The sequence below is a fragment of the Lepidochelys kempii genome, chromosome 6 (genome assembly GCF_965140265.1).
Source record: "Lepidochelys kempii isolate rLepKem1 chromosome 6, rLepKem1.hap2, whole genome shotgun sequence".
In the NCBI taxonomy this organism is placed as follows: Eukaryota; Metazoa; Chordata; order Testudines; family Cheloniidae; genus Lepidochelys; species Lepidochelys kempii.
Window position 1 is genome coordinate 42,198,306 of NC_133261.1, and position 22,464 is coordinate 42,220,769.

The following is a 22,464-nucleotide window of genomic DNA, read 5'->3' on the forward strand; positions in this document are numbered from 1 at the left end:
GTGGGGGGCAGCGAGGGAGTGAGCGGGAGCCGCTGCGGGGGAGGCGGCCAGGCGGCGCTGACAGGGAAGGAGGGAGGTGCAAGGAGACAGCGGGGTGGGATGACTGGGGGGTCGCTGGGCCGCGGAGTGCCTAGGCCGGGTGCGGGTTCGGCCCGTTCACTCTCCAGGGGCCCTGGGCGGCGGCTCCGCGACTTCCGGGCCGGCCCCAAGGCTCCGCCCCGCGGCGGGCGCGGGCCCCGCGGCGCCTTTGGCCGGACGGGACCCAGCGGAGCGGCCCCTTCGGCCGGGTCGGAGCCGCCGCGAGGGGCAGCGGGGGCGCGGCAGGAGCCCGGCTGGCGAGGGGGCCGGGGGAGCAGAGGCGGGCGGGCGGGCGGCCCGCCAGCCACAGGGGGCACCGCGGGCAGCCTGCGCCCTGGCGCCAGAGCCCGGGAGAAGGGACGCCCGGCCGGCGGGGGGGGAGCCTCGGCTGCCGCGGGGCGGGGCGGGGCGGGGCTGCGCTGGGGCGGGGGAGCCGGAGGTCGCTGCGGGTGTTGACGAGTGAGTGACAGGCGAGGGCAGAGCCGGCCGCTGGGGGTTGTCAGGAAGTTGCACACACGCACCGCTGAGGGGTTTCCACGGGGCTATTTTAACATGTCCCTGGACCAGCTTTGTGTTTATTGTTAAAAATCTCCTGTTTAACCATTCAGCCGTGGCCCGCCGGAGCTGCGGCACCACCCGCAAAATCCCCGTGTGCTCTGAGCGGCCGGTGTCTCCGGTCACAACAGGGCTCTGCTGACTGGGGCAGGTCACTTGCAGTAATGGGGGCATTTTCGGGGTGACCCCAAAACTAAAATATTGAGATCGTCTCGCGAAACTGAAACGCCAAAAAAAAAAAATCAATTGGGGTGAAACAAAATACTTTGTTCCACCCCAAAAATAAACCATTTTTCTTTTTCCCGTTTTTTAAGTGCTTTTTAAATACGTTTATAATTAAATTGCAGTAAATCTGGAAACAAAAGTTGCTTTGAATCTGAAGGGCAAAATATTTAATTTTGAAAATGTCAAAATATTTTGTTTTTTCCCAACCAAAGCAATTTGGTGAAATTGACACAAATTTGGTCAACTCAGATCTGCCTTTGTTGGCAAAAAAAAGACAAAGGGGCAGGGGGGAGAAAAATTTCACCCAGCTCTAATCTGGTAATCTCCATTTGTCACACCACCATATTAAAAGTGAGTACATCTGCAGTCTGTTTTGTTGCATGTGTACTGTTTGTTTATGTGTTATATCTGTGCAGAAGTACAGATATTAAAAATTAAATTAGATTCAGCTCTAAGACGTCTGGCAGCTTGCCCGTGTGGATTTCAGTTATACAAAGTTTGGGCACTTTTGGCTCAAATGGAGGCCTCGTAATGAACAGTTCTAACTGGGGTTAAGTCTGTCTGGCAGTGCAACAAAACGTTCTAACCTTAGCACTTCAGAGTGATCCCTTGCATTTGTTAGATTTCCAAGGTTTCTGGTGGGAGTTCTTTATGAAAGATGTTTTGTTTATGTTGGACATCAAACACAAGGAATAATTAGAAGGAAAAACAGAGTAAATTTCAACAGAAATGTAAGGTTGTAGAACTGGATAAAGTAGGCTTGGCTGCTTACTGGTGAAAAGTGCATTTCTTGGCAAGCTGGACCCTATCAAGGCTTTGCTCGGAACTTCTAACAGATATTTTGGTTTAAAAGCTCTTAAATCTTTCATTTTCTTTACAAAAGCATGCAGCAAATTGAAAAGGGGAAAACATTTTGTGAATTTAAATAAAAATCTTTCCAGATGAAAGTCTTGGTACCACCTGTTGTGGTAAAAATAAGATCTACGCTCTTATACTTAGAACAAAGGCCAGAATTACTTGGCCTACCTGTACTGTTTTTGAAATGTCTCCAATAAAAATAGCACTTCATGTGGCTTTCTTGATGAAACGTGGTTGAGTTACTGGTCCCTCGGTGTAATTTGGACTCAATTGCACTGGAATGATGTCTCTGTACTTCCTCTGATGATGATATTATATATACATGGTATTGATAGATGGTGAAATTTAGAACAATTCTGGTGAAATTAAAAGTTGCTTGTATGTCAGTGATATAAAAAGTAATATCAGGTTGAAGGTTTGATATTATTTATTTATGAAAATGTTGATGAAAAACTGGAATTAAGACTTTCATATAGGCTTTTTTATTTTTCAGAATATATGTTTAAATTATGAAGTTTGTAGTCCTTTCGGCGGTGAGGATGGCTTTGAAAATGAAAACAGCTGCATTGCTGTCTGCTCTGTAGCCAGCAGCACTGTAAACCCAGTATAAGTCCCACTAAATTGAATGGAAGGACTCATCTTGATTTGAGTGGGATTTGGATTGGCCTTTAAGCTATATGAATTTTCCCTATAAACTAATCCTAATACATAGCACACAGTAATGAGATGCGCCACTGAATAAATGACTTTATTCACTGTGTATTTTCACGTATTTCTTTCTTACAGTTGTTAGGCACAAGGACCAGATACATCAGTTGTGTAATTCCTTTGATGAATTTAGTTCATTGACTAAACAGTGATTATTGATGAAAGTTCTGGGTTGCAACTGGATCAAGGCTGCTCATTTCTCTTGCCTGTCTATTAAACTGCTTTAGACTTATGTCTGCTTGCTGTAGCTTTTTCACTGTTTTCCATGCACTGCTTTGGAATTAAATAATATTGCATCTTACCTCCTGTTTCAGTGTTTAGTGTTTTACCTAGTGTGGGGCAGATCCTCTATGGTTGTAAATTGTAGTAGCTCCACAATGGATTATAGGATTATAGGGAATGTATTTAAACACAGCAGCAGCTACAGTCTTACATGACAAATTAATAAGAAAATAAAGAAAGCTGAGATTTGTAATGTACCTTAACCTGAGTTAAATAATAGTTTGCTAAATATTTAGACAATTAAATAAATACTCTGCTACCAACATTTGGATATCAAAATTTGGACAAATAGCAACCAAACTTTGGTTATAGTTAACAGTTAAGATTTTCTTTGTTATTTAGGGCATGATTCTGCAGGTATGCCAGTTTGAAATGAAAATATGCATAAGAGTGAGAAAAGTATGGGATTTTTTTTAAAGGTCAGGCTCTTATATTTTATTTGGTGCTTTTTTGAGAGGATGGTAGAGGATTTCTGGAGGCAAATAATCTATGCAATAAACCGAGTCTTAATTTAACCAAATTAGGTGTGGCAAACCTACATGTTAAGCCTTTAATTGCTAGTTGCAATGCAGCGGCATTGTTAACATTGTCCAACTGCTCCCCCTTGTGCTAGATAGCGAAGGTTTTAAATGCACGTTAACTGATTGTGTGTGTTTAGTCTGGAACTATATTTATTTACATTTGTTACAATTATATTTTATTCAGTATTGATACATGTAGTTGGTTTATTATTAGTGTTAATCATCTCCAAAAATGTTAACTTTAAGGGGATTGTCAAGTAGTTAAAACCTAATATTTTATGTAATTAAAAATAAGGTTAAATAGAGTTAAAAATTAAATATAGTGATGCATGTCCTCCAAATTTTAAATGATGTGATTTTAACAGAAAAATAATCTACATATCTATTATAGGGAAGCTTTTAAAAAATACAGTTTTTGGAAGAATTAATCCCCACCCCTGAAAAACATAGGTACCATCCTTTGACATCTGGCTCTTCAGCATAAGCTGTATTCCTAGGTATTATTAATTATTCTGGTGCAGAAAATGTCTTCATAAGGTGCTACTGAAGTTGTTTAACAAAAACAGCCAAGTTAATTTTAACTTCCTTTATGATATGGGAGGAAAATTGTCTGACAAATAGAAAAAAATAAACCTCAGCATGGAGACTTTTTGTTTCAAATATGCAATACGTGGCCTTTAATTTGGTGTGTGTACTTTCTAATTTGTTTGTGCAAATGATAGCATGCACAGAAATTATGTACAAGTTATTCTGCTCACAAAATTGTGCATGCTCAGTTGGAAGCTGCGTTGAATCCTCTGAAAACTGGACCCTTACATTCTCTGAGAGGTAGTAGTAGTATTTAATGTTTGTATGTGCTAGTTGTAACACAAACGTGAGGTAAATGACTGTCTTAGTGGAAAGCTAAAATACTCATCTTGTTGGTATCCTTTAGATTAAAGCTAGCATTACATTTTCTAGTAATAAAACATGATACTTCTGTAGCAGTTGTCACCTAAATATAAGAATGTTTTACAAGCTTTAATTAGCAAATAATCAAATCTCTGTGATGTAGATAAGTATTAAATCCATTTTATAGATGGGGAAACAGGTACAGATGTAACTTTCCCAAGGTCATATACCAAATCAGTGGTAGAGGCCATGAATCCTGATTCGTACTCCCTTTCTCTAAATGTTAGATATATTTCCCCCCCTAAAGATGCCACTTCTATTCCATGTTTTCCAGTACAGCAATAACTATTTTAGAGGTTTGGCCACTTCTTTGTGTAAAATATGTGGTTTCTTTTTTTGCTACAGGTCAGTACTGTGCATGAGCTTTTTATAACTGTCCATATCACTGTAGTGTCTGGAATAAAAAGTGATATCATGTTTAGTAGTCCTCTACTAGTTAGTGTCTGTCTGACAAGATTTTTTCGGGATTACTGATTTCTGTTTATTAATATATTAAACCATTTTAGTGCATTTTAGATTGCATTTGAGCTGGTTTTAATTAATGTATTTTATCATTTTTAAGAGGACTCGCATTTTACATGAATAAGCTCAGGGTTGCATGTGTCATGTCTATTTAAATTTTTACAGTTAATTGGATACATATGTACTATATTAAAACCAATATGCTCCGATCCTAAGTGGTTATATGAAAATGAACAGATTTTTATTTGAAACAGCTTATTTTCATCCACTTTTAACACAAACCATTTTTCAATACAAATATATTTGGATATGTGTGTATGGTTATGTTTTCCCATTTCTCTTCCAAACTCAGATTTATTTTACTAATTTAATAGATATTAATGGAATCAGTGCTTTTTAATTGAATCCAATAAAATTTAATGCCAGTTTCTCTGAAGCAATGCCAATTAACTAAAAAAAACCCACATTTCTGAAATGGATGTGTTCATAGAGTGCCTGTCAAGTACCTGACAGAAAATAGAGATAAGGAAAGATGTAGAGGGAGAGGACTAAAATCAGGGACACTACATCATAAAAAGGAATAAGGTTTCAGAAACCTACAAAGAGTTTTTAAATAATATGTATTGTCAAAAGATTTCTTAGCTAATAATTAGATGAGCCAAAACCAAGTATGCATACTTTTAATAAAGCCAGTGTTATTTTATTCTTAGAATGCAGTTTAATTCAAACCAGTGAGTTAATAAGATCTGTGGATATAGGCTAGAGACAAGGTTTAGCAATTTTAACTCCTCACATTTATTGAAATGAAGCATTTTAGAAAAGTGGCAAAATTAAATGGAAGATAGTGTAAACACAGTACAGGTGTATTGGAACTAATATACAGTAGTCTTACTCAGACTAAAGTAGATTTCCATTCATGTAAATGTGTTTGCCAGCTGATGGTGTGCTCTTAGAACATTTGGCAAAGGGTCACTCCTAGATAAGGTCATATAATAAATGACAAGTATAATTTTTAAATGCTTTCAGTGGATTAATGCAATGGATTTTTTAAGATTAAGGGGGTTATTACATCCATTTGGTGCCTTTACTGCTGGAAAAATAACTGAGAGCAGAAGTTTTTTGTGTTACCTTGGAAAAAGATCTTCTAGAAGTCAAACACTATTAACTTTAACGAAGTAGCTTTGATGGCAGGGAAAAGACAGCTGATACTACACTTCCCTAACAATAAACCACATTGACAGATAAAAACAAACATGTGCGCGATAACATATAGCATTTCAGAGAACAGGGCCAGTATCTAATGTAGACTGATGTGAACTTTGATTTTCTTTAAAGACTGTTACTTCTTCTGTTGTGGTAACTTTTAAAAGCAGAAAAATTTAATTCTGTTTTTATGGCAAAGTTTGAACATGTTATTACTGGAGTAGCTAAGTATGACTGTTCTGACAAGTCTAATACCTATGACTGTAACTTTTGGAGAACAGATACATCTTTAAGAAGATTGATTTACTTACCAATTTTGTATACTACTGTTTTAACTTAATTGGAAGAAATAGTAAGTTCTTTGGTTGTAATAACTTGATCCACCTATTTGCCACCCCCAACCTCTTTAACTTCCTTTAATTTTGTATTCTACTCTGGAGGCCTGGTACTGATCTGGTCATTGTTACTAAAATAGCTGCAGAGCCTTATTACCTTTCAGGCATTACTACCCCTGAGGCAAAATGGACACAATGTCCTTGGCTAAAGTAAACAGTACAGGGCGTATGGTTAATTTTTTGTCACTAATGCTTGTTTGAGACAGAATAACAGTGTGTGTACTTTGACTGCCTTAGTTTATCTCATCATTACTCATAAAATGTAGTATAACTGATTTCAGTGATAAAGCATAACCCAAATACATCTCCTAAATATTTTTCCTAACAATACTTAACTCAGTACTTTAAAACAATATTTTCATCCCATTAAAAAGAAAAAAGAAAACCCTCAGAAAATAGTCCATTGTTCTGGGGCAGTACTTGGGGATTACTTGTATAATTACTCTCACCAGTGATCATGAAGGCTCATACTATAGATATGAATCTCATTGTTGAGTTTGGTGGTTCAGTTTAGCCCCTAGCTCACTGGGACATAGCATGCTGGGATATCTCCTACGGTGGGAACAAGTAGTCCTCCTAGCTGGGGACCTAAAATTGGGGAGGAACTCATGGGAGACATACATTTAAAATAACTTGAGTGCTGTTGAATTATTCTTTCCTCTTACCTTTGCTACTTGTAGCACTCAGGATGCTCTCATGGGGTGTATTTAACAGTGGATTTCTTTTTGTTTGATTCTTAATGATACTTGAAAGAAATGTAATTAATGTTTTTTCTTCAGATGTTATTCTGTGTAGAATAAAATTTTCTGTGTTTCTTCTGTTTTTTTCTGTTCTCAAAGAGGCTCATGCAAAACCAGGATCTCTGAAAGTCCACTTGCTCCTACATGTTTCAAAGAGCTGCTGTATCCATAATTTATTTGCTTGTGGCACCTTAAAAATTCAGTGTTAGTCAACTGGGAATAAACAAATAGAAGATCAGCGGTGGAAGTGGTGAAAAAGCAGCAGAAGCAGGTAAAACTAGAAATCTTGCTTTCTTTCACTTAGTAAGAAAAAGTATTAGGTTAATACAGAAAATTATATATAAGCAGAGAATGTGAGGTGAATATTAAAGGTGATTTCACATATGGAAAATTCCACTAAAGTTCATGGAAAACTTGTATATGCAAGGGGGTAGTGTGACTTGACCCTAAAATCCCTCTGAAGGAGGGTAGTAGAGGCCATATAGGTTTGAAGAGTATGCATTCTAGGATGGGGGAAGGATGTGAAGGAGGTCAGAAAGGTTGGGGCTGTAGTGAGAGCATGATGTACTCTGCCTACTTCCAGCCCTCAGAATGATTTCTAGGGGCCTGTTCCAGCTGGTGTAAGTTAATGCAGCCCGTTGGCTGCTCAGATTTGGGCAGGGGGGCAGTTCAGCTGCCTGGCCAGTGCAGAATTTGCGGAGGCACAGGGCATGTGTTGCCTCCCCTCTCAGTCGCACTATGTAGTTTGAAGATTGAGCCCTAGGCCTTAAACAAAAGGAGCTAACCATATCATCTGCTCTTTCCTCATATTGTACATATAAAACTACTGAAGTTCTTATAAAAAAACAGACAAATCCCTTATATTCTCACCAGACTTCCCCCAGTTGAGATTTTATTCTATGAGCAACATGCCTCCTAAATAGAAGGCTTTCCAAAGATTTTCAGGAGATATTAGCATCTGTTTGTCTGTGAGTAGGCAGGAATATATATATAGAGAGAGAGAGAGAGAGAGAGAGATGATTGAGTTGGAGTGATGATGATACAGTTATAGCTCTTTGTGCTTTGAAAATATTCAATAATGAGGTAGGTAAATAAATACTATTCCCATTCTCAGAAATGGAAACTAACGCAAAGTTTGTGACTTGCCTCATGCCACTATGTGATTTATGGGGAAAATTCACAGATGTTATGCCAAGGGTGGCTAGGCATTCCTACGTACTTGCTATTTCTGGCTGCCATGGTGACTCAGAGGTAGCTCAGTCCTGTGCTGAATTGGCCTGTGGCAGTCCCATGATCAGGGTGGAATGTTGCTTCTCCCTGTTAGTCCCTGTGCTGTGCTCTGCTCAGCAGTGGCACAGGGATGAAATTATCTTCCATGGGAAACTCCTTCACTGAAGTCCTTTTAAAGCTAGACAAGATAAAGCACTATTGGTAGGAACAAGATTGGTAGGAACAAGGAATGATCTAGATCAGTGGCTTTCAACCTTTCCAGACTACTGTACCCTTTTCAGGAGTCTGATTTGTCTTGCATACCCCCAAATTTCACTTAAAAACTACTTGCTTACAAATCAGACATAAAAATACAAAAGTGTCACAGCACAGTCTTACTGAAAGAATGCTTACGTCCTCATTTTTACCGTATAATTGTAAAATAAATCAATTGAAATATAAATATTGTACTTACATTTCAATAAAAAAGGAGTACTTGTGGCACCTTCAAATAAGTGTGTTAGTCTCTAAGGTGCCACAAGTACTCCTTTTCTTTTTGCAAATATAGACTAACATGACTGCTACTCTGAAACCTTACATTTCAATGTATAGTATATAGACCAGCATAAACAAGCCATTGTCTGTATGAAATTTTTGTTTGTACTCACTTCGCTGGTGCTCTTTATGTAGGTTGTTGTAAAACTAGGCAAATATTTAGATGAGCTGATGTAACCCCTGGAAGACTTCTGCGTACTCCCAGGGGTACACGTACCCCTGGATGAGAGCACTAAACTAGGTGATCTATTACTTCTTTTCATGGGAGGTAGCCTCTGCTTCTCCTATTATTCTACTTCATGGCTAGCAATGCCTTGTGGATCCATTTAGTAGCAGATTATCTGCCACTATACCTACTCTGTCCTTTCCCAAAACCTTGCTTTGTAGAGATCCCTTGTGGATCTGTGTTCCCCAACTCCTATGCAGCAAACACCCACACTGATTACCCATTTCTGGTCCTGAGGAAGGAGGCAGGATTTGATCTTAATGACCTTTCAGTGTGAATGAATAATAATACTGAGATTAGAATTATTGCTGGTGTTTCCTGGTTTAGCCAACTGGAGAGCTTTTTGTTCTCCATGAACCTACAAAAATATTCAATTTCTGCTTCCTACAAAAAACAGTATTTGAAATATTAGTATCCTCAGATACCTAGATTAATGCACTAAAGGTTCATTTCTAAAGCAGAGAATTTACAGTTTGGATTTAGTGCCAATATTAGTTTACACATTTTCTATATTAGCTATATTATTAGCTTACACATTTCCTGGACTCAAGCCTCTCATCCAGACCTTCGCTATTTAAATTACACCAATGTAGACTTCCTTAGGCTTTGTCTTCACTGGGAAAAAATGTGTGTTCTTATAATGTGGTAACTAACGTGTGGTAAAATCCTAGTGAAGAAAAGGCAAGTCTTTGTTTACCTCAACCTGCGAAGATGTGAAAAGTACAAACTGCCTTGTCTTCTCTAGGATTTTACTGCATGGTAGTTACCACAGGTTATCTATCATGTGGTAAGAAAATGCCTGTCTGTAGCATGGATGCACCCTTACTGCTCAGTTCCTCAGAAATAGATGATGTGTAGATGATGTGTAAGTGATTCAAGTGATACCATTGTAGCTAATGGGTGTGAGTCTAACTCACTGAGTTGTAGCAGCCTATGCACAGAGGGAGCCAGAAGTCAGTGTAAGTCATACCAAGTCAGTGTATATGTATATGTAGTTGACTGTACTCAAAGCCAAATCCTGCTCTTTCCTTGACAGCCATAGAGATCCATCAGACAGGGGAACCAGTGCAAATTAGGGGATTGAGTTAGCCACATACAGCACAGTGCAGTACACTGTGGCATTTGGCTTCACACTAACATCCTGTGTGGCACAGCACAGAAGTTCTTGATTTGGTCCTCAGTGCTTGCTTGCTTCTTTTAAGGAAAATGAATGTACTCCACAGATTCAGTATACGGTTTTTAATTGCTTCTCATTACTCAGTAAAATCCACATTCATCTAATTGTCTAATGAAGACTACATACATTACAAGACTAAAATTTTAAAATCCACTGTTGAGTTACCCGAGAGCGTAAGAAAGCACATTTTAATCACTATTGGATAGCACAGAAATGACTAGATTGTCAAAGTTTTGATTTTTTTAATCTTTGTACTAAGAACAAATTCAGTCCCAATCCATTTTTTTTAAAAGTAACTGAAATAACAGAAAGTGGTCTGAAAAATGGGAAAAGGAAATATAATGGATCTGGGTCTCTTTATTTTTGCCTTAGCTGCAAGATCATTTCCCTATCACACTCTGTCCTTTCTTTTCAATATAGTATTATATCCGATTTCTTTATAAGTTAATAATTCCCTATTGCTGTCTGATTTCATGGAGCAAAGTGTTTTTTGGTGGTAGGTTCATGCACTGCTCATCTTTCCAATCCCTTAGACCCAAATTTACTTCTGTCACACAGAAACCCTATGTTATTTCACATTTTGATATTGTAAATTATATACAGTGCATCAAAATTACTGACTCATGATCCTGATGCTATTAGAAGCAATTTATTTTAAGATTCCTGATTGACTTTTCTCTTTCTCTCTCTCTTACTTTGGTATAGTTGTGTCATGTGGTTGGACCTTTGGCAGGTGGAGTAGTAATCTTAAATTTTAGAAATGTACGTTCATTGAATGCAATGCCATCAGCTTAGTTCAGGATTGCAGAGAGCTGTGCCCTCTTGTGTTCATTTGTAAAGAAACAGAAATAAGAATGAAAGAAATAGAAAACAGCCTGGATTCTAGGACAAAACCTACTGTACTGAACTCAGATGGTACTTATAAATCACAACTAATCTGTTTCAGAGCCAGGAGTGATTCCTGAACTGTTTAAATAAAATATAGTACGGGATTTTTTTCCCCTGAAGACAGGTATTTTGATTTAAAATCTTATATTAAAAGGAAGGGAACAGAATGTAGAACCCAGATATTATTAATAAGTTGATGAATGAAAAGGATAATAATCACCAAAATCATAATCATGTCAGAATTTTTTCCCAAAGAAAACCAGTATAAAACCTAGTTATTACAAACAAGCTTCCTAATAGACCATCTCCAGTTTTTAGACTATTATTTCATGTGCCTCATATTTCGCCAAATACAATTAATTTATTGTAGATACTAGGGCTGTCGATTAATCACAGTTAAGTCACGTGATTAAATCAAAAAAATTAACTGCGATTTAAAAAATTAAGCGTGATTAATTGCACTGTTAAATAATAGATACCAATTGAAATTTATTAAATATTTTTGGATTTTTTCTATATTTTCAAATATACTGATTTCTGTTACAACACAGAATACAAAGTGTACAGTGCTCACTTTATATTATTATTTTTTATTACAAATATTTGCACTGGAAAAATGATTAACAAAACGAATAGTATTTTTCAATTCACCTCATACAAGTACCATAATGCAATCTCTTTATCGTCAAAGTGTAACTTACAAATGTAGAATTTTTTTTGTTACATAACCGCACTCAAAAACAAAACAATGTAAAACTTTAGAGCCTACAAGTCCACTCAGTCCTAAGTCTTGTTCAGCCAATCGCTAAGACAAACAGGTTTGTTTACATTTACAGGAAATATTGCTGCCTGCTTCTTATTTACAATGTCACCTGAAAGTGAGAACAGGCGTTCACATGGCACTTTTGTAGCCAGCGTTGCAAGGTATTTACGTGCCGTATATGCTAAACATTCATATGCCTCTTCATGCTTCGGCCACCATTCCAGAGGATATGTTTCCATGCCGATGATGCTCATTAAAAAAATAATGTGTTAATTAAATTTGTGACTGAACTTCTTGGGGGAGAATTGTATGTATCCTGTTCTGTTTTACCTGCATTCTGCCATATATTTAATTTTATAGCACTCTCGGATGATGTCCCAGCACATGTTCGTTTTAAGAACACTTTCACAGCAGATTTGACAGAACACAAAGAAGGTACCTGGGATGTTCCCCTCTGGTTTTATCCAGACCGGTGATCTGCTAGGTCACTCCAGTCTTTGACTCTGGGAGCCAACCTTACTCTGCTCTGCTGTGAGAACCCCCACTCCTGGGCTGTTCACGCATGGCCTCTGGCATGTAAGCTGCTCCTTGGATTGTGCAACCGAATGACACTAGCCAATATCTCCGGTCCCAGACACAACCCTAGGAACCTCCGTCTTGCAGCGTCCAGTTATGCCCGCTGGACGCTGTAAGCTTATATGAGATCCTCAGTTTAACAAAGAAATTGATATGTACCCGGCTTGTTATCCCAAAGGGAGTCTCTGACATCCTTCAAACCAAATGCACTGCTTCAGGTAGAATAAACAAATTTATTAACTACAAAGATAGATTTTAAGTGATATTAAGTGATAGGCAAAAAGTCAGAGTGGTTACCAAAATAAAATAAAATATAAGCGCGTAAATCTAAACACTCAACCCTATTAGACTGGGCAACATCTAGATCGGGGTGGGCAAACTTTTTGGCCTAAGGGCCACATCGGGGTTCCGAAACTGGTTTGAGGGCTGGGTAGGGATGGCTGTGCCTCCTTAAACAGCCTGGCCCCCACTCCCTATCTGCTCCCTCCCACTTCCTGCCCCCTGACTGCCCCCCTCAGAACCCTCGACCTATCCAATCCCCCCGCTCCTTGTCCCCTGATCACCCCCTCTCAGGACCCCATGCCCCTAACCGCCCTTCCAGGACTCCACCCTCATCCAACCCCCCACTCCCTGTCCCCTGACTGCCCTGAGCCCTATCCACACCCCAGCCCCTTGACAGGCCCCCCAGGACTTCCATACTTATCCAACCGCCCCCTGCTTCCTGTCCCCTGACTGCCCCCTAGGACCCTCTGCCCCTTAGCCAACCCCCGGGCTCCCTGCTCCCTTACCATGCCGCTCAGAGCACCAGGACTGGCAGCCGTGCCTCCTGGCCCAAGCAAGCCACACCACTGCACTGCTTGGCAGGAGCTCGCAGCCATGCTGCCCAGAGCGCTGGCGGCATGGCGAGCTGAGGCTGCAGGGGAGTGGGGACACAAGGGGAGAGGCCAGGGGCTCAAGGGCCTGGCAGGATGGTCCTGTGGGCCGGATGTGGCCTGCGGGCCATAGTTTGCCCCCCTCTGATCTATATTAAGCAGTTTTTCTCACCCCACTGGATATTGCGGTCCTTAATATACAGATTTGTTCCTTATACCTGAGCCAATCTCCTCTGTTGGAGTCTTGTCTTCTTCTCAGTGTCTTAGTTGCTTGCAGCGGAAGTGGGGGCAGGAGAAGGGCCCAGTATGTGTCCACTCTGTCTGTTTTATACCCTCAGCCCATGTGCTTGGGGAGCACAGATCCAGGCATGTCTTGGGGGGCATTGCTGAGTCTCTCTAAGCAAGGTTGAGCAATTCCCCTGGTATGGCCTCGTGCCTGTGAGTCATTGTATTGTAGCTCCCTTGCTGGACAATGGCTGTTGATGGGTTGTTTGGCACCCTGCCTGGATGTTGGTTACTTTCCTTGCTGTTGCCTCTGGGGAGCTAATATCTGGCTGATTCCCCAATTTACAGCATGTTTTATTGACCACCATACAACACAATTCTCATACCTTTATATGCATTAAGGATACACATATATGGATAGAGAAATGACTTTCAGCCGATCATAACCTTTCCCCTGATACCTTATGTCAGGGTTCCCTCCCCACTCTGAACTCTGAGGTACAGATGTGGGGACCTGCATGAAAGGCCCCCTAAGCTTATATTCCACCAGTTTAGCTTAAAAACTTCCCCAAGGCACAAATTCCTTTCCTTGTCCTTGGATGGTATTGCTGCACCAAGTGATTTAAACAAACATTCAGGGAGGGGCCACTTGGAGCCCTATCCCCCGCAAAATATCCCCCCAAGCTCCTTCACCCCTTTCCTGGGGAGGCTTGAGAATAATATACCAACCAAATAGGTAAACAAGGTGAGCACAGACCAGACCCTTGGGTTTTTAGGACACTAACAACCAATCAGGTTCTTAAAAGCTGAATTTTATTATAAAGAAAAAAAGTAAAAGAAGCACCTCTGTAAAGTCAGGATGGAAGGTAATTTTACAGGGTAATAAAAAGATTTAAAACACAGAGGATTTCCCTTCTAGGCTCAACTTTAAAGTTACAAAGCGGGAATAAACTTCCCTCTTACCATAGGGAAAATTCACAAGCTAAAACAAAAGATAATCTAATGCATTTCCTTGCTATTACTTACAAGGAATAAGTTTCTGTAATTTTAGATGTATCATTTCAGTAGGAGCTGGATTACCTGCTTGGTCTCTCTCTTTGTCTCAGAGGGCACACACAGAGAGCACAAACAAAACCTTTCTCCCCCACCCCCAGATTTGAAAGTATCTTCTTTCCTCATTGGTCCTTCTGGTCAGGTGCCAACTAGCTTAATTGAACAGATTAACCCCTTACAGGTAAGTGATTCTGTACCTCTGACCAAGAGGGATTTTATATTACTGCATACATAAAGGTTGTTACCCTTCCCTTTATATTATGACACCTTACAAGGCATGCTTTATATGTAAGGTCACGATTATATGAAAGTGAGGAATATGGGGTTACAGTATGCTTCCCCAAGATATAGAATGTCACAGTACCAATGTGAGATTGCTAAGGATAGACACAGCATTCAACCCAAGGTTTAAGAATCTGAAGTGCCTTACAAAAACTGAGAGGGATGAGGTGTGGAGAATGCTTTCAGATGTCTTAAAAGAGCAACGCTCCAATGCAGAAACTACAGAACCCGAACCACAAAAAAGAAAATTAACCTTCTGCTGGTGGCATCTGACTCAGATGATGAAAATGAACATGCGTCGGTCCGCTCTGCTTTGGATAGTTATCAAGCAGAACCCATCATCAGCATGGGCACATATATTCTGGAATGGTGGCTGAAGCATGAAGGGAGATATATGAATCTTTAGCGCATCTGGCATGTAAATATCTTGCGATGCCAGCTACAACAGTGCCATGTGTACCCCTGTTCTCACTTTCATGTGACATTGTAAACAAGATGTGGGCAGCATTATCTCCTGCAAATTGTAACCAAATTTGTTTGTCTGAGCGATTGACTGAAGTAGGACTGAGTGGACTTGTAGGTTCTAAAGTTTCACATTGTTTTATTTTTGAATGCAGTTTTTTTGTACATAATTCTACATTTGTAAGTTCAACTTTCATTATAAAGAGATTGCATTGTATTAGGTGAATTGAAAAATACAATTTCTTTTGTTTTTACAGTGCAAATATTTGTAATAAAGATAAATATAAAGTGAGCACTGTATACTTCGTGTTCTGTGTTGTAATTGAAATCAATATATATGAAAATGTAAAAAACATCCAAAAATATTTAAATGGTATTCTATTATTAACAGTGAGATTAATGGTGATTAATTTTTAATAGCACAATTAATCACGATTAATTTTTTAATCACTTGAGAGCCCTAGTAGATACTAATATTTTTGTTAATAAAAATGCATGAACCCTCCTTAGTGTATTACTCCTTCGTGTAGTATTTTGTATATGTGTCTTTACAAGTTAGATTATAGTTGTAGTAGAAAGCAACTTTTTGCTTATTAGTGAGAGCATGGATTGTATATTTTACAGTATTTGAAAAATTAGCATTATATTATGAAATGTCAAGAAAGATGGAGATAAAAACGAAATATACTGAATATTGTATTGGGGCTCAATCGGTACTGGCAGGGGAATGGACTGGGTGGTATAGTCATCTAATTTCTAGGATTCCATATGCTAAAATTAACAACATGATTTAGCATATCAGTATTTTGTATAGTCAGATTTCAATTGTTTTTTATACATATACTGTATCAGGATTTACTGAAATCACAATTTAGTTTAGTTTGAATTGTGGTGGAATGTACTTAAATATGGATTGTTCCCTCACTTTTAAAGTTTTAATTCTAACCTTAAGTTGACTTTTGCCTACTGTGTGACCTCCTCTATAATTTTTAGGCTTATTTCCTGTGTGGGATCTGAAGTACACATAAATCATGCCTTAGGCTGACCTGTTCCTTAGCATGGATAATATGTTGATTCACACTGTGTAACACAATTTTTACAACAATGCTGATTTCTTTTTTTTGTCAACCTGGAGTTCCTTTGATTTGGGATTTTAAGGAAAGTAAAAATCTACTTTAGTTTGCAAAGAGGCAGTGGTTTAATGCAAGAGCTCTTCATCTTAGTGAAAACCTAGATGGGATCACATGTAAAATGACGAATGTCTAACAATCCTCAGTTAGACATCCATTCAAATCAGAGTATTGCCTCATAGCTTGGCACAAGTCCATATATTTAGTTGTCTCTGCTCAAGGCAGAACCACGACAGGATCAAACTAGGGTTTTGCAAGTCAGGACTAAGATCTGTGAGAGCAGAGTGGTGTGAATTTGTATTTGTATTTTGTTACAAATCAGACACTTTAGCCCAGGTTTGCCTAAAGGTTTGTGAACTTTTCAGCAAATCTGCAGCGAGTTTCTTGTGAATCTGAGTGATTTCAGAGGTTTTCCATCACAAAAAGATTTATGCTCTATACGTTCCTTAGAGGAATTAAGAACCGGATAGAAAATTTGGACATAAAACATGATCATCTTTTGACCTGTATGAGCACTGTTTAAAAAAACAGGTAGCCAATATAAATAACAAATAGGGAGACTGGTATGTAAAGTATATGAAGAAAAAAGAGCCAAATCTTGAATTCTCTGTTCAGCAAATTCCCATAGATTGGGAAATATGTATGTATATGAACGAGTAACTAATATTTTCAAATAGTATTGTAAATAGTAAGAACAAGGATTATATTAAGCAAAATAGAAATGTTGGAAAATTGAATTCAGGCAATAAGTAGTGATTTTGGAGCCTTCCTAATGGAAAGGAGGTAGAGCAAGTTATTTTATTTTTTCAAGGATAGCTTTCTGATATAATAAACCTGGGTATAACTGATGGGTCAGTGTGAGAGGCCACACCTAAATACCAGATTAGAAACTGAAGCACTGGATAATCCAATAATTTGTAGAGTCTAGGATGCCCGAGTTAAGGAGAGCACTTGCAGCAAGGAGGTAAAAGAGATTTTAATACATGGTGGTCACTCAATCCTGATGTTCCCTAGTGTGTCCTCCTTACCCAGGCCAAACCAATAGGGCCAGTTTTTATTAAAAATGACCTTCCTATAGAAGAATCTTGAGACAGCTTTGAAGTGCCTAGTGAATTTGAGAACCCCATGCTGAGGGAACTGCTGTGTTTTATAGGACACTGTCAAGGCAATATTCCTGCAGGTGACATTCATAACACATGGTTTATACTGCTATGAGGCTGAAGGAAGAAGTGAATTTTAAACGAAGCTCTGCTAGATAAACTGGAAAACCCAGTTTGGTTACCCGTGTTATTTGTGGTTTAACCCTGTGGGCTGTGAATAAATGACTTATGTTGTTTTGTTGTAGCAGAAAGCAAAACTTTATTTCCGAGATGCTTGTTTCCTGTTAGACTCAGAATATCCAGAAAACCTGGATTTGTGCTGGAAATGGCCCAACCTGATGATCACTTTAGATAAGCTATTACCAGCAGGACAGTGGGGTGGGAGGAGGTATTGTTTCATATTCTTTGTGTATATATAAAGTCTGCTGCAGTTTCCACGGTATGCATCCGATGAAGTGAGCTGTAGCTCACGAAAGCTCATGCTCAAATAAATTGGTTAGTCTCTAAGGTGCCACAAGTACTCCTTTTCTTTTTGCGAATATCCTTAGTGTATTTCACAAGGACAATACAAAGATACCTTATTGTTGCCAGTGATTCTAGATTATCAGACTTCCATCAAATGTACATTTTTCTTTTACACTTGTGAAGATAACCAGTGGGCTTAAATGGAGTAACAAAGTAAGGAGTTATCTGTGGCACCATTTTGCAGAATCTTTCTGTAGGGTAGTACTGCAAGAATTAACAGTGATCCTGTCATCATTAATTTCAGTGGTTTCTTGTTTGATGCTATCAGACTTCCTTGAAGTGAAGGTAGGAGCTAGGCAAAGGCATTGAAATGCTAACAGCAATGCTCCAGAAGGAGGTGGGGTATGGAGTAGCATGTCATACGTTTAGGGGACTGGATGGCCTGCTCTGCAGGTAGACAAAGTTGTCTAGTTTCCTGCACATCTGCCGCTGACATTCTTTTTGCTGGGAGAACTTGATATGGCCTTAGCTTTGGAAGGTCTTAGTTTTCATCTTCATGTACTCCACATACCATCCCTACACTTAACGTCTACCCATTCATCTGTATTGTTATTCTCTGAATTCTAACAAGCTAAATTGGGTTGGGTCAGGTCAATAGTTGGGTAGGCAATCTCCAAAGTGCGCCTTGATGCTGCTGGATGTGGTGTTTGTAAGGCTGAAGGTAGCACTCTCTTCCTTCCTACTCAGTATTAAATCTGGTACCCCAGCATGGTATTAAAGGTTATTGTCATAAGGCTGGAATATATAGAAAAGAAAACCACCATTACTGAAAAGTGCCTTTGGCTTGTTTAAGGGTTGTAAATGGCTAATGAATTTGATTTTATATTAATATTTTTTTAAAGTAGAACCAAAAGAGAGATTATTTTCCTTCTAAAATGTAATCACAGTTTCATAGAAGTTAGAGATGGCAAAGTACTCAGGTCATCTTGTCCAGTCTCATTAGCAAAGGATTGAATGTATGATTTTCTTCAAACAATTTTATCAATCAATAACTTTAGGGCCAGATCCTTACCTAGTATAATTTAGCATAGTTTTATTGATTTCAGTGGAGCTATACCATTTTATAGCACCGGTGGATCTGGCACTTAAACTTTATGCTCTAGAATATATTGTTCAGTATTTTGAAATTAAATGGACGTTTGTTTTTATTTTGTAAGAGGAAAATTATGTGCTTCAATATTTCTTTTGAGCATTTCTCAAATATTTCAGTGCATTCTTTATCTGTGCAGAGTTCTTGGTCTGTCTAAGAAGTAAATTTAACAAGCAGAAGGAGTCATAATTACATATATCTGTGACTTCTGGATTGGTTTTAATTGTGAATGGCATATGTTTCACTAGTGAGACTGATATAATGATTTGTAACAGGTAGAATACAAGACGTACCTAAAGGAAGTAACCTGGAAACATAATCTTATCTCCTTCACAGGCAAAGTGTTTTGGGTTTTTGTCTGTCTGTTTTTCCTATAGGTCTATCCGAAATCAAATCACTCACACTGGTGTTCGCAGTTTGCTTTCTGCCTGTACACATAAGCTTGTTTTATAATCTCAGGATGGTCGGCATCTGACTCTCATTATCTGGATAAATTAAATTCAAAAGACCTTGATTGAATTAGCACTTTAAGAATGCACCTTACCAGAAGCAGATGGAAAAAATAGTGTCTTGGTGTCCAGCCATTTTCCTATTCTTGGGGGGCGGGGGAGGGGGAGGGGAGTTCAGCCAGATTAATCCTTGTCAAACACTAATTAAATGTTATGATGATTAATTCTGATATAAATACATTAGTTCATTATATTATAAATTATAAATAGTTTAAAGAATTAAGTAGCCATTGAGAATCCATACTCAAACTGGATCATAGTAGTTAAAGACAGAAGGTCTAAAGTTATTAGATCAGTCAGTCAATTTTTTGCTAGGTAGGGCTAGCCTAGTCTTCCCTCCCCTCCCCAATAGAAGATGTTTTTCGTTATTAATATCTGGAATATTTTACACTCATCAGCAATATAAAATAGAACTCAGATAAATCTTATTGCAATAAAAACATCTTAACTGCTTTATTTAAAGGCAATATTTGGCTTTTCATTCACAGATCTCAAAGTGCTTTACAAAGGAAGTACTATTATTTCCGTTTTGCACATGCAGAAACTGAGGGATGGAACTGAGAGATGGGAAGTGATTTGCCAAGGGAACACAACTGGTCATTGGCAAAGCTGTGAATAAAACCCAGGTTGTTTGACTCAAGTCCAGTGCTTTATATACTGGACCACTTTGCCACTATATTTTACTAACATTCCCAATGCTAGGAAAGTTGGCAACTGACATTACAAAGTTGTTGCCTAACCAGTTTATTAAATCAATCTAATAACTCGTAACTAAGAAAAACACATTAGTTAATTATGTGAAAATATTATACTGACAAATAATGGAAAACCTTTGTGAACTTTGAATACAAAATATTAAAAATAAACTCCTGTATATGGAAAGTATATGGCCTTTTTGTGATAACAAGCAGGGTTTCTTAAAAAGGAAGCATGTTTTGGTGCAGAGCTAGTTAAACTGCTGCTGCACTGCATTGCACTACTTGGACTTTTCAGCGCCCACCCCCCCACCCCTGCCTGGTCACCAGTCACTGCTCTTCTGGAATGTGCTTGGAGTCAACCTTCAGGGAAAGTTTCATTGAGGTTTCAGATTGATGATGTAAAGCAACAGACCTTAGCATTTCCTTAGTCCATCACAAAGGCGCCTGCAACACCTCAGTTCACCATTGTGCTGGCAGATGCATAAAACATGCAACAGACAAAGCTGAATTAATTTACTAGCAATGAATTCTGATACTAGATATTGGAGAAAGTTGATCTCTGGTCCTTCATTTCAGATGTTTTATGGATTAGTTGTACATGTAGGAAGAGCAATCTTAACTGCACAAAATGTAGCACTTCACTATGCTCAGCAAAAACAATACTTAAAGTTTTAGTTATCCCTGTACTGCTAAAACATAATTGGTTTATTGCAAGTTTGAAATGGTGCAAATAGTATTTTAAAATGTGAAACAAGTGTTTTCGCTTTTGTAGGAAAGTTGGTTTGTCTGACCACAAAAAATAGTCCACCAGTAACTTTTTATACATGAGTAAAATGCTTTATATTTCTACAGTTTTTGTTTTGTTACAATAAATAAAAGGCTAAATACTAAAAGTAGTACTGTTTCTTTAAAAAAAGTAGTAAACCATTTGCAATAATATAGAGACAAATAGTGTGTGTGAAAGTGACAGCTTGTGAAAAGAACATACCAGTATCCTATTACGCACTTGCATCAATTATACAAGACAAAACAGTGTGTCACTGAGAGAACATTCTGTGGTGCCCACCTGTGTTTTCCTAGGTGAAAGGGTAATTATTTTGCTGTTATTTCTTAATTTATTAATAGTCAGCACCGAATGTTAGAGTAAAAGGTTATTCAAAATGAAGTGACAGATCAACTGTGTGGAAGATGTAACGATCTAGCTGCTGATAAGAAAAGCAATTAGTGTAAAGATAAAGGTCAGTATAGGATCTGAACTCTATTGATTGGTATTTCAGAAAAGATGAACACTACAAACCGAACTCTGCTGGTGTAAATTGGCACAGCTCCTTGAAGGTCAATGGAGCTGCAATAATTTGCACAAGCAGAGTATTTGGCCCTGGTTTTGGCTGCAATTTAAGAGAGATTGTGAAGGTGAGGTGATCTATGAGACAATTGCATAACATCCCTGTGGTAGCTATGGCAATTGCTTACGTGGAAAAGTAGTAGTTAACATGTTTTCTTCTTCTTTTGATGCAGTTTAACAGCAGGGAACAAGGAGAAGTCAGTATTATATGCAGGTCCACAGACCACAGCTGGATTACTACTAGAATAAGTGATTTAAGACAGTAAACACAAGTCAGATTTGGGTAAATGGGAATACTAGAATAAAAGGGTTTAGATTTAGAAAAAAACCAAATGGTTTACTGTTCATAATTAGGTTATGAATGTGAATGCAGTTCAGTAGGTTTACAGGAGCAATAATGCCTTCCACACAGCAATCACTGTGATTAACAGCGTGTTTTGTTATTGCACCCAAGGTCATTATTAACATTTCACTTCATTGCTGTTGATAGCATATTTTCTCAGGGAATATTACTTAAATCAGGTTAACTAAGAAGAATCCAGTTGGAGATTTTCATTTACTGGCATAAATAAACTGCACATGGCAAATTAATGGTCAGTAGTTACTGTTATTAGACTAAAACCAAATGCCAACAGCCATGGTCACTTTAAAAAAAAAATCTCATTCCCACTTGAGGATTTCTGTTCTAAATGTAACTAAAATCTGTAATTTCTTTAAATTTCATTGTTTGATTGTAGTGTTAATTTACAGCCATGAACTGTATGATACTAGAAAAATATTCCTAGCAAGTAAGCAGCAGTG